The 13,225-nt window shown below is 37.9% G+C and overlaps 1 protein-coding gene across 34 annotated transcripts in view; it reads left to right on the top strand.

Annotated features, from left to right (window-relative positions):
* TRPM3 (transient receptor potential cation channel subfamily M member 3) overlaps nt 1-13,225 on the top strand; it is a 903,691-nt gene that overhangs the window by 753,880 nt on the left and 136,586 nt on the right. The gene's annotated exons all lie outside the window — the stretch shown is intronic.

Raw genomic sequence — 13,225 nt, 5'->3', positions numbered from 1 at the left:
TATGACACAATAAATTATTGGTAACATAGGGGTCTCTCCTGTAAGACAGTTACTGCTATTAAATTCTCCTAAAATAGATGCTATAGTGTGACTCAATTTTATAAGATTTAAATATGCTACAGTTTAGTTATGTCCATTGAATTATAAACATACATAAATTAAAAGGCTGACATAATATGTAAGATGTAATGTTATCTGAGGTTATTTAATAGTAATTTTTACCCTATCTACTTTCAAAAACCATTTGATATGGCATATGTGTGTGTATATGTGTGTGTGATATATATACACACAATAATAAATACCTTAAAACACATAATAATACATTAAAATGGAAAATTAAAAACCATTGAGAGGAAGGAGAAGAAAAAAATTATGGTACTGTACTTGTTATAATAGAGCATTAAATTTAAGCTTCCTGGAAGTCAAGGCAAAAATGGTAATACTCTGAGTTGTAACTTGTTTTGAAGGTGGGTATTTGTCCTGTTCTCTAGTCCCAATACTACAAAGTCCTCATCTATCTGTTCTCATACTTGGAGTCATATGAAGAGCAGTTTCCTTTAGGTTCTGTGGATTAAATCCTTCCTGTGCTTTACTAAGTACATTACATTTGACTAATAATTTGCAGTGTTAAAATAAACAGAAGAAAGTTTCCCCTGTTCAGTGCTGAAATTCAAACTGAAAACCATAAGACAAAACAAAACCACAGACCTTGTTGAATGTGGTTGTGAGTTAGAAATGTCTCCTACATTCTCTCTTAGCTCCATAGTTTGTTGGTCTGCTGTAGCATCATGGTTGGTCACTACCTGTTTGTCATCTCCCTAGATAGGGCAGAGAATGTGTGTCATTCATTACTACCTTCTTAACATCTCACACAATCCTTAACATATGGCAACATTCAATCAAGTTTTGTTTAATAAATGAAGGGATGAGTGGATTACTCAATGATTCAGTGATAGATAGATTCAGCATTCCAAAATTAAAACTCAGAATACCAACTTTCATTTATTTTCCAGTGTATGTACTTTTCTTCCACTATTAATGTTCTCTTGAGGACCCATCATGTGCTACTGTGCTAAACTCTTTACAAATACTGTAAACATTATTTATTTCAACAACCAAATGATATACGAGCTATTTTTAATCCCCATTTTACAGATGGAGTAAGTTGAGCTACAGGAAGTTGAGTAACTCGCTAAAAGTTAAAATGCTATTTAGTAAGCTTGGCCTTAGGTCCGAGTATGTCTAACTCTTCACTATACCATGTGACCCCTCTGACAATACTAGTTTGTCAGTTCTCTTCACCCACTCTCCAAGTGTATATATACACATTCATTCAAAATCCTGATTGCAATTTAGAAGTTTTGCAATCCCATGAATCATATCATGTGTCCAGCTTGAGAACTGCTGCTCTAAAGCATTGTATCCCAATGAACTAAGAAATACAAAGGCTTTGCAGAAGAATCACAGGACCAGGGACCAGGCATGGACTGAACCACAAAGCATACTGCAGGCCCCACTCTCCCCTTATCAGAGACAAAAATAAAAATTTGAGATAACTTACCCTATATTTGCCATTCTCAAATAAAGATATTTTAAAGTAATAATGTCGACATTAATGAGAATTTACTATGTACCAAACACTGTGTTGGACCCTTTCCATGTATACATTTGTTTATTCTTTACAAGAGTTCAATTACCAGATTTTACAAGCTCTATTTTATAAATAAGGAAATTGGGGCATAGAGCAATTCAGTAACATGCTCAAGATAAGTTGGCCAGTAAATGGTAGAGACAGTCTGACCCCATAGCCCTCACTTATGCATAGAGATACACAAAGCATCCCTTTCCCACTGATAAGAAATGAAGCACCACATTTACAACCTTGAACAAAACTCATAGCAAATGGGAAAGTGATCCAATTATTGATAAAAACATATTGGCCATTATAATATCTTCTACTGAAAATATTTTCTCCCTCTTTCATGACTTTGTGAGACTTTAAGTTGTGATTCACGTTTGGCTCAGCCTTAGAATTTATTCGTTGTTTTATAGAATAGTTGTTTTCCAACATTTTTCAGCATGACATACCATACGAAATACATTTTATATTATAACCAAATAGTTACACATATGTATTTGGAAAATTGAAATTAAAGTAGATGAAATAATATTTACATTGACAATATGCAATTGCAATATGCAGTGAAATTGGATATTTTCTATTCAATCTATTCTAGTCTTTTAAATGCTGATTATATCCCACTAAATTGATTTCATGACCCACTAATGAGTCATAACCTGCAGTTTAAAAAAACACTGCCACAGAAGATTAAAGAAAAGTATGATTGCGCTAAGAAATTAACATTTCTAATCACCATAATGAACATTATTTATGCAGCAGTTGATGCTAATGGGAATATATGCCATTAAAAGATTATGATGTATCAACTCTATTTTGCGAAGGCTTTGAAATGCTCTCAGATACTGACCCATTTGATTTGTAAAGGCAATCAAGAACAGTAATTTTGCTGGCTTCTTCGGAGGCCAAGAGCCTACTTATATTGGTTTCAAACTCTTAAGTTTATTAAATTATTCTTCCTACTTTTTTTTGAATTATGCGTGGGCATGTAACATGGTTCAACACTTAGTTGTTACATTTAGTTTGCAATTATCTGATGCATGTAGAAACTTTGTGCAGTCCAGTTTTTATTCTGCGGAATCTGAGAAATTTCTGAGAGGACCAGAAGTTAGAAAGAGGAGAAAGCCAGGAAGTGACCCACTGGTCCCTAAATCCAGAGGCCACAAAAAAGGACAGGAAGCCAGGTGACCATGGGAAAAATATTTCTTTGCTGCTCCTTGATTCCTGATCCTGTTGGGTTTGATTTTTCTTTGGGATCTGCATATTCTATATTAGAGGATACTATTTATATTATACAAACTTATCCAGTGTCTGTCCAAAAATGAAGAAAGAGAAAGACAGACAGAATGTTGTTACAGGGCGAGCTCATGCCTGTAACAGCAACACTTTGGGAAGTTGAGGCGGGGGTAGCACTTGAGCCCAGAAGGTCAAGGCTGCAGTGAGTCATGATTGCTCCACTGCACTTCAGCCTGGGCAACAGCACAAGACTGTCTCCAAAAAAAGAAAAGAAAGAAAAAAGAAGAAGAAAGAATGTTGTTTCAGTCAGAGATGTAAGAGGCCCACAGTTTCTTCAACTGATGACCTGGAGTAGCTTTTGAGAATGGGCAATGTCACATTTGTCCTTCACATGATGGGACCACTCCACAAGGGCAGTGGTCTGAGGCCAGAGACTGGGCACTCTCTTCCTGCATTAGCCTTCCCCTGCCACGCACACCAGGATATTCAGTTAACTTTGAATTTTCAGATAAACAACAAATAATTTTTGAGCATTAAGTCTGTCCCTAAGTGAGGACTTATCATACTTATAAGTGTGTCTCAAGTGAGTCTGAAGTGAGACACACTTATACTAAAAAAAAAAAAAAAAGAAAAGAAAAATTGTTTATTATTTGCCTGAAATTCAAACTTCACTAGGAGTCCTGTATCTTTATTTGCTGAAATAGGCTACCTTGTTTTAGGGGTGGGAAAGGGGCGATCCCTTTCCCATCCTAAGGGTCAGAGCTGACACTTCTGTAACAAAGGCATATTAACAAGAGAAAAGCATAACAAATATGTTTGATCTTATTTTTATGTGACATTCAGGCCTTCAGAATGAAGACCTGAAGATACACAGAAAACTTTTCATGTTTATGCTTAGGCTCAGTGAAGTATGAACAGCTCTGTAGAAATATGATTACACAGAAAGTCTGATGGAATGCTAACAGACTGAGACGGGAAACCCATCAAGGCCTGTCTTATCAGATGCTTCTTGCCCTCTCTGTGCAGCATTCCTGCTGATGCAGGACAAGCAAGCCCCAAAGTGGGACTTAGCCCATGACGGTTCTTGGCTTTGCCCAGGAAAGAATTCAAGGGTGAGCCAGCTTTATTGAAGAAGGAGTGTTACAGCTCTGGCACCGTTACAACTCTGTTACTGCTCCTGCAGAGTGGGGCTACCCAATAGGCAGTGTGCTTAGATTAGCAGCTCAGGACAGTTTTGTAGTCATATTTATACCCACTCTTAATTATATGTAGATTAAGGGGTGGTTTATGCAGAAATTGCTAGGAAAAGGGTGGTAACTTTTGCATCATTGGCTCAGTGTCATAGAAGGGGGTGGTAACTCCTGGGTGTTGCCATAGCGATGGTAAGCCAACATGGCACACTGGAGGGCGTGTCTTATGGAACGCTGCTTCCACCCTGGCCCTGTTTTAGCTAGTTCTCCCTTTGGTGCAGTGTTCAAGCCCTGCCTCTGGAGTCAAGTCCTGCCTCCCACCTTACTTCCTTCCAGGTGTGGGATAGATCTCTTCTGGAATAAGGGTATTAATTTTGTTATGGCCAGCTGTGACACAGAAGGACAGGAGAAGTGGGTGGGGGGTGTGATTAGTGTAATAGCTTTAGGCTTTATGACTGGCTTTGGGAAAATGGGGTTCTGGTCTCTATGACCTGCCTTGGGGAAGAGGGATTCCAGTTTCTATGGCTTGCCTTGGGGGAGAATAAAAGGTGAGAGACAGGAGGGTAGGTGAAGATGAAAGAGAAACTTTGCTTCTGAGTCTGCTTCTGGGACCTTCAGTTTAGCCTTAAGGCAAGTTTGGCCTATCATTTTTCTAAGCCCCAATGTCATTAATATTTCTGGACCTCAGATACTTTGGGAGATTCTTTGGGAAGAATAACTCAAGAATTTAGGAAGGTCCGCTAATCCCTCTGTCCACCTCCTTCTCTCAGCTGGCCCTGCCTAATCACAACAACCAGAGAAAACTTCCACCAGAAAGGAGCCCAGAGTTAACTTAAAAAACTGTTTGGTGTTTATCAATCTGCTCCCCCAGCAGCCCCATGCTCATACAGCACCATACAGCACCATAACCTCTTACTCCAGGCTCCAAAAAGGCAGAAAATATTCATTCACAGCAAATGAAGTTATTATAAGTGCTCTCTGGACCCTTTCTGTGAATAAAATTACTCCCACCATTCATTAGTCTCATAGGCCTTGGATTCAATATAAAGTCAGATCACATGAGTGTATATTTTCATTCATACATGTGCACTGAAGAGTAATATGTGATGATCACTGTCCTCCATAAATGAGAAATTTGTTTACTTTGGGTTTAATCTTCACTGGTAAAGAAGTCCATCTGAGGCGCAGGGACAAAGTAACCTTTATTGCTTGCTTTCTTTTCTGGAAAGCATTTCAAAAGAGCTAAAAGAGAGTGCCAAAACAATATGTTTCTCCTCATAAATGTCAAGGTCATCAAAAACAAGGGAAGTCTGAGAAATTGTCACAGCAGGAAGAACAATGTGGTTTCTTGAATGGGTTCCTGGAGCAGAAAATAAAGGGTATTAAGTTAAAAAGTAAGAAAATGTGAATCAAGTAGGGGCTTTAGGCTTTAAAAAAAATATTGAGAGAGAAATAAGAATGATATCTTATCACATATTATTAATCTGAGCAGGAGGCATATTGTAATCAAAAACCTCCACAATTCTTTCATGCCAAAAAGACATGAAAGGAGATAGCAATCTTTGGAATTAATTTTAAATGTCAAATACATATATATTCAAAGGACTATGACAGGCAAAGGTAATATCTATACAAAGTATTTTTAGAAGTCACATAGATATGAATAATAGCTGATTGCTGTTGATCTTAGAAATGAGTAGAACCATCACTGGGGTATCTAAGCAAGAGATATGAATGTGGACCTGAAAAAACTATATGAAATCAAATTTTCATATGGACTCATACTATTATTTCAGAGATAATTATCTAATTCCTATCATTTTATTTTATGTGTTTCTGATCTTCAGACATAATTAATGCTATCAATAATTAATCAATTAATTAATTACTTATAGATACATGGAGAATAACTTGTAATATATCCATTTGTAAATTTGTTCAAACTATAAAATAATTTAAAAATAAGATGGGCCTGGCGTGGTGGCTCACACCTGTAATCCTGGCACTTTGGGAGGCTGAGGCCAGTGGATCAGCTGAAGTCAGGAGTTCAAGACCAGCCTGGCCAAATATCAAAACCCCACCTCTATAAAAATACAAAACTTAGCAGAGCATTGTGGTGCGTGACTCCACCATGCGTGACCTCCCAGGTACTTGGGAGGCTGAGGCAGGAGAATCACTTGAACCTGGAAGGCAGAGGTTGCAGTGAGCTGAGATCACACCATTTCACTCCAGACCAGGTGACAAGAGCGAAACTCTGTCTCAAAAAAAAAAAAAATAATAATAATAATAATAATAAAAATGAAATGAAATTGAAATTGAAATGCAAAAAGAATGGCCAGTATGTTTTGTATGACTTTAGAAAAGTTTTAGGAAAGCATATTGTTGATTAGATTAGATCACACAAAATAATGAGAATCTCTATGTTCCGACCCATCTTCCATTACAATTGTAATGGAAATATATATATATATGTATATAATGGATATATATATAAAATATATATATAATAGAAATATATATGCTGAGTACAATGAATCATGCCTAAAATCCCAGCACTTTGAGAGGCTAAGGCAGGAGGATTGCTTGAGCCTGGGGGTTCAAAACTAGCCTGGGCAACATCATGAGACTTTGTTTCTACAAAAAAAAAAAAAAAATTAACCTGAGTGGTGGAATACACATGTAGTCCCAGCTACTTGGGAGTTTGAGGTGAGAGGATCACTTGTGCCCAGGAGGTCAAGGCTGCAGTAAGCCATGATTGCACCATTGCACTCCAGCCTGGGCAAGAAAGCAAGAACCTATCTCTTTCTCAAAAAAAAAATTATGTATCTAATGTTTTGAAATGACTTCTGAATGCATGTCTCCCAACTCTATGAACTAGAAAATGCAGTTACTATCACAAAGTAGCACTGACATCAATAAGCAATTGTTCTTGCTGCCTCATCTCATTTTTTAAAATAATTTAAATCCTAGTAAAGCAAAACTTTTGGCATATGTTCTGAAGTATTTTATGTCCAATAATTCCATGCATCAGGTAGCTCTCATAAACAACTAACTTATCCTAGAGTGTTTACTGAGAAGTTACCTTGCTTAACCTCTCATGATTCATGAATGGGTTTCATGGGAATGCATTATGACATAACTTTGATAATAAAAAATTATTTCTAATTGTGTGTACAAGACTTGCTGACCCTCTTTCCTGTGGGCAGAAAGTTTAATACACCATATGGATGATTGCTTTATTTTTAATGTTATTATTTTCTTAACCTTATACTGTTTATATAGCATAAATAAGGCCAATAAAAGAGACATACTTGTTGACATTTTTATGAGATACAAAGTTACCATAGCTCTTTTTTTTTTTTTTTTTTTTTTTTTTTTTTTTGAGACGGAGTTTCACTCTGGTCTCTCAGGATGGAGTGTAATGGCATGATCTTCGCTCACTGAAACTTCTGCCTCCCAGGTTCAAGCAATTCTCTTGCCTCAGCCTCCTGAGTAACTGGAATTACAGGCTCCCACCACCATGCCTGGCTAATTTTGTTGTTTTTTTGTTTGTTTTTTGGTTTTTGGTTTTTTTTGTTGTTTGTTTGTTTGTTTTTGTATTTTTAGTAGGGATGGGGTTTTCACTATGTTGGACAGGCTGGTCTCGAACTCCTGACATTGTGATCCGCCCACCTCGGCCTCCCAACGTGCTGGGATTACAGATGTGAGCCACCGTGCCCGTCCTATAGCTATTAAATAGTGAATAAATGAAAGTAGATGACATTTTGTCCAAAAGCAACCTACAAAGTCAAAATGTGAGATATTTTCCATCTATTTTAGACATAAAGGTGCCTAGGACATTACTGTGTGGATTGGTAAACTATAGGTGGATAGCAAAGTGTTTTAGGGACTAAACACAAGGCAAGGTTTATAGTGTTGAGTCTTTCCAAAAGTATTTATTAAGCCTTTCTCTGCTTTAGGCCACTTTTAGCTTCCTTGTGTCCTCTGACTTGCAGATCAAGCTTCCCCAAATGTACTTGTTTCTTGATGGTCCATTTTACCCCTTTATTCAAATCATTAACTTTGATGTCATGAAACAAATTGGTCATCAGATGTTGGAGTCCAGGCATGGAACCCCCAAATTCAATGTCTTTCATGTGCCTCTTGTTGCTGCCTCATCCGGAAACCACCTGGAAGCCACAATATCCACTTTCCCCCTTGCTACTCCATGCATTTTACAGACTAGGAAATGAAAACCAAGGAGTCTGAAAGATACTCAAGAGAGTTTGTCAAGTTAGTGGCAGAGTCAAATCTTAAACCCATGTCTCTTCACTTCTACCCATTTTTCTTTACATTGCATACATTAGGCTTTGGAAGATACAAGATTCCCTGGCTTCACAAAGCCACAGGTGCACAGGTATTTGTACCTGTGCCTCTGGGGGCTCTTGAGTAATTAACAGATCTGGATGTCTTCTTTCTAAAACTCTCAGCACACTTACCAGCTGCCCAGATGACCTTAGCTGCACACACAATATTTTAGTGAGGGAGAGTAACATCAGCAAGATGGTGGAACAGAAGTCCTCTTGTCATCACTCTCCCCACAAAAGTACAGCTAGTAATTATTCAAAGACATGAATACCATCCTAAATGCACCAGAACTTAAGAAAGAAACAGGAAAAAAAAGAAAACCAATATTTTAGTGAAGAAACTAGGATACCCACAGTTTTATCTAACATAATGGCAAGAATAAGGGTGATCTCATACTTGTTTTATTTTTGAATTGTTAGAGCATCAGTGGAATATTGCTGAAACTGGGAATTGTTTTAGTTACAAGTAACAGAAACACAATTTGAACAAGCTCCAACAAAAACAAATAAAACAGATTTGTAAGTTCGAATGACCAAAGTCTAAAGGTAAACTGAATTCAGGCAAAGTGGCATCCAGGACTCAAATGATGTCAATGGAGTCTGTCCTCTATCTCTCAGACACTAATCTGTACATAGGTTAGACAGAGCGACCATGAGCAGTACCAGACTCACACCCAGGCAAATGAGAAAACCCCAATCAGAAGGGACCATCTTTCCTGGTAACTGCAACAGAAAGGTCCTGGGAGGACTTGAATTTGTTCATCTTGGATCGATGCCCATCCGTGAATCCATCACTGTGGCAGGGGAATTGGGAGAATCCCTATGACTGTGGAATGAGAGATGGGGTTAGCTGTATTTATATCAGGGTTTTTGGTTCCCAGTGAAAACAGAAGTTCTAAAACCAGGAGAGGGGGAAAGAAAAGATGCTAATAAGACTAAATGCAACTAAAAGAAATACACATCTCTACAATTATATTAGAAGAAATACTTTTGGGAGACTGAGGCAAACATATCATTTGAGGTCAGGAGTTAAAGACCAGTCTGGCCAACATGGTGAAACCCTGTCTCTACTAAAAAAAAAAAAAAAAAAAGAAAAAAGAAAAAAAGAAAAAAAAAATTAGCTGGATGTGGTGGCACATGCCTGTAATCCCAGCTTCTGGGGAGGCTGAGGCAGGAGAAATGCTTGAAGCCGGGTGACGGAGGATGCAGTGAGCTGAGATCGTGCCACTGCACTCCAGCCTGGGCAACACAGCGAGACTCCATCTCAAATAAATAAATAAATAAATAAATAAATAAAACTACTGAGGGGCAAAGTATGTCAAATTTGCCTCAAATGCAGGCACCTATAAATCTGTGTTCCAGGAACACATTCTTTATTCATTAGATAAAAACTGGAACTGGGTCAAATGAATACTAATCAGGGTTCAGACATTCTCTCAAGTCATAATCATAAAGTTTACTTCAGGTAAACCTAAATATATTACTTATTACCTACCATCACTTACTATATAATGGTTATTTATTATAATAATCACTGTTACCTTTCTTAATTTTAATGGTTTTATACTTCATTATTTTTGACAAGAATTTGTGAAGATATTACATTTTTAACACTTTTTTTCCAAGACCAAAGTCTATTCCTTATTTTAAAAATGATTCCATAAGGGTCAGGTTGCTCCAGGCTTTCCCCACTAGACTCCTCTCAGCCCAGCTCCCACTCCTACCCACAGTCTCTGCACGTGGTACTTACCACAGTGAGCCAGTGAGAATGATGCCCATATTCAAAGCATCCCTACTCCCTGATTGCAAATTGTTTGACCTCCTTGAACCACAGTCTCCCCATCTATAAGATAGAAATAATAATAATAATACACAAGTGTGACAATTTTAATTGATAATGCAAGCAAAGCACTTAACAAAGCATCTGGGATATCTATTTAATAGAGGACAGCCTGACTGATAATGATGAAGCCAAACTAAAAATAAGGACCACACCTGTTTTACTTACCATGATATACTCATATACACAGTGCCTCGCTTAGAGTCGGAATTCAGTATATATTTGTAACTTCTGAATGAATGATCAACAGGCTTTGGCTCAGGTTAGATATTCTTAAATCCTAATTATTTACTGGCTGTGGCCAGTTAACCAAGTTATCTAACCTCTGTGTGCCTCAGTTCCCTTCTCTGTGAAAAGGGAAATCAATTAAACCTCTCCCATATGGTTTGATATAAGGGACACATGAGATGGTTACTGCTAGCTCTTTAAGGGCAGACACTCTACTCTGCCTTCTTTCTGGTAAATACTGAACACATAATCGTTTTATACTCTTTCCCATCTGAAATAGGTTTTAAAAATTCCTAGGGCATTAGGATATCCCCCATATTCAAAATCCATCAAAATTGTAAAATGCCAAATTTGAAAGGACTTATAAATTTGAAAAAAACAAAAAACAAAAAACAAAAACAGCAGAAAACCTCTAGCATACATGTGAGAATCCAGAACAGACCACAGGAAGGAATTTAATCAGAAAGCGGTTGAGCACATGCTAAGCTACCTTAAAATGAAATTAATTTTCTTGCAGGTTTATTTTCATGGAAATCCAAATAGATCTCAGTCCAATAACAGACTAAAGAAGGTAACAATTTTAGACATATTCGTTTGTCTCTAACAGGAGAATGCAATAAAAGAATGTAAATCCCTTAATTCCTTTTATTTGTACAGTGCTTTGTAATTCACAAAGCATGTTTATACAAGTTTTATCAGTAATTTTCACAACTCTATAGAATGGTTACCAGATAATTTACCTCCAAACTGGCACTTTCTTGGGCATGAAAGTTGGCAATATTAATAATTATGCCAGGACACCTGGAATGAATCAGAATGTCCAGGCAAACTGGTAGGTATGATCAAATCCTACCTTCCAACAGAAATTTCCACAGAAATTTCACCTGTGACTTTTCGCAGTGTCATACTATCTCACACCTCCCCCCACCACCACCACTCCCCCTTCTCCCATTAGTCAGCTCCCTTTAAGAGTTAAACAAACTGGCACAGTGGCTCACACCTGTACTCTTAGCACTTTGGGAGGCCAAAGCAGGAGGATAGCTTGAGCCAAGCATTTTGAGACCAGCCTGGGAAACATAATGAGATGCCATGTCTACAAAAAATTTTTTTAAATAGCCAGGCATAGTGGTGCACACCTGTCGTCACAGCTACTCAGGAGGCTGAGGTGAGAGAGGATTGCTTGAGCCCGAGAGGCTGAGGCCACAGTGATCACACCACTGCATTCCAGCTTGGGCAACAAAGGGAGATGCTGTCTCAAAAAAAAAAAAAGAAAAGAAAAGAAAAGAAAAGAAAAGAAAAGAAAAAAAGAAAGAAAGAAAAGAAAAGAAAAGGAAAAATGAAACCACTCTTCTCTTTTCAGAAAGAGTAATTCATCATTCATCCCTGTCCTCTGATATTTTGACCCCTGCCCTCAAGGTTCATCTATTCTAAGCAGGTTTGCAGGATATTTTTGCAAAGTTAGTCCTCTTCCCAAGCAGAGTTCCAGTGGCATTTCACAGGAGAGACTGGTTTCTTCAGCTTTCTTCAGCTTCTTGCATACAGGTAGTAAGTGAGAGAATGGGGCCTGGACTCCCATCTCTCCTCAGAAGATGAGAGCATGGTGTTCTTTGCTTCACGGTCATAACTGCCAGGAGAAAAGCTGCAACATGTAGACTCAAGTGCTTGCAAGGACCAAGAACACCAGGGTTCCCCAGTCTCAAGTCTTAGGACATTCCTAGAAGATTTTTCAAGATTATGACCATATCCATAAGATTGTCTCACTGTGAAATTTGAAAGCTGAATAGAGTTATAAGGATCTAGGAAACTGAGAGGTGTCTGTTGGTGTTTGAAGGAAGAACTGAAATCCAGGTCTTCAGACACCCAGGTCAATTATTTTTCCCCTGCACCATGCAGCTAGTTCTGATGGCAGCTGTGGTCAACCCCAGCCCCTAGGTACACAGAAGCTGGGCATCCTTGTGCTCTGTGACTTTCTCATGCCTCAGAACTGGCACAGAATCAGAGCTCATTGTGTTTAGTGATCTACACAGTAAGCTAATTGTCATCCCAACGCTTCTGAGCTCCTCTTGGCTTGTGAGGAACTCATCACTGCCGACTTCCCAGCAGGGCTATGGAATCATAATTTTCTTTCTTGGCTTGCTTCAGGGCAATGAATCAGCTTCATTCATTAAATCAATTGCTGCCTAGTCTGCATTACATAATCACACAGATTGATAGCAGCACAATTCTGAAATAAGTAGCTTACATTAATTTAAAAAAAGTATGTTCCTCCTGGCTAAGCATGAAAAAAATAGATATAACAACAGTAAATCTAACATACAACAGTAACAACTGTTATAGTAACAAAGAAGTTACTGCGTTTCTAAAGTAACTGTTTCTTTAGTAACAAAGAAGTTACTATGTTTCTAAGTAATAACTACTTTAATACTATGTTTCTAAGTATTAACTACTATGTTTCTAAAGTAACTATGTTTCTATAGTAACAAAGAAGTTACTATGTTTCTAAGTATTAACTACTTTAATCCTCACAAATACCACAATGGGGCAGGTACTAGCAGTATCATCCATCTTACAATTGAGGAAACTGAGGCATGGAGAGACTAAGTATCTTGGCCAAGGTCACATGCTAGAAGTTAATGGAATCTATACATGAACCCAGTTTGTCTGAGTCCAGAACACTTGCTCTGCATTCTGAGCATCGATGACCATGATCAACTGTTAAGGACCACCCCCATGTCTGACATGT

The sequence above is a fragment of the Macaca fascicularis genome, chromosome 15 (genome assembly GCF_037993035.2).
Source record: "Macaca fascicularis isolate 582-1 chromosome 15, T2T-MFA8v1.1".
NCBI classification, from domain to species: domain Eukaryota; kingdom Metazoa; phylum Chordata; class Mammalia; order Primates; family Cercopithecidae; genus Macaca; species Macaca fascicularis.
The sequence above is the reverse complement of the archived record's forward strand: the minus strand, read 5'-3'. Positions and strand labels throughout refer to the sequence as shown.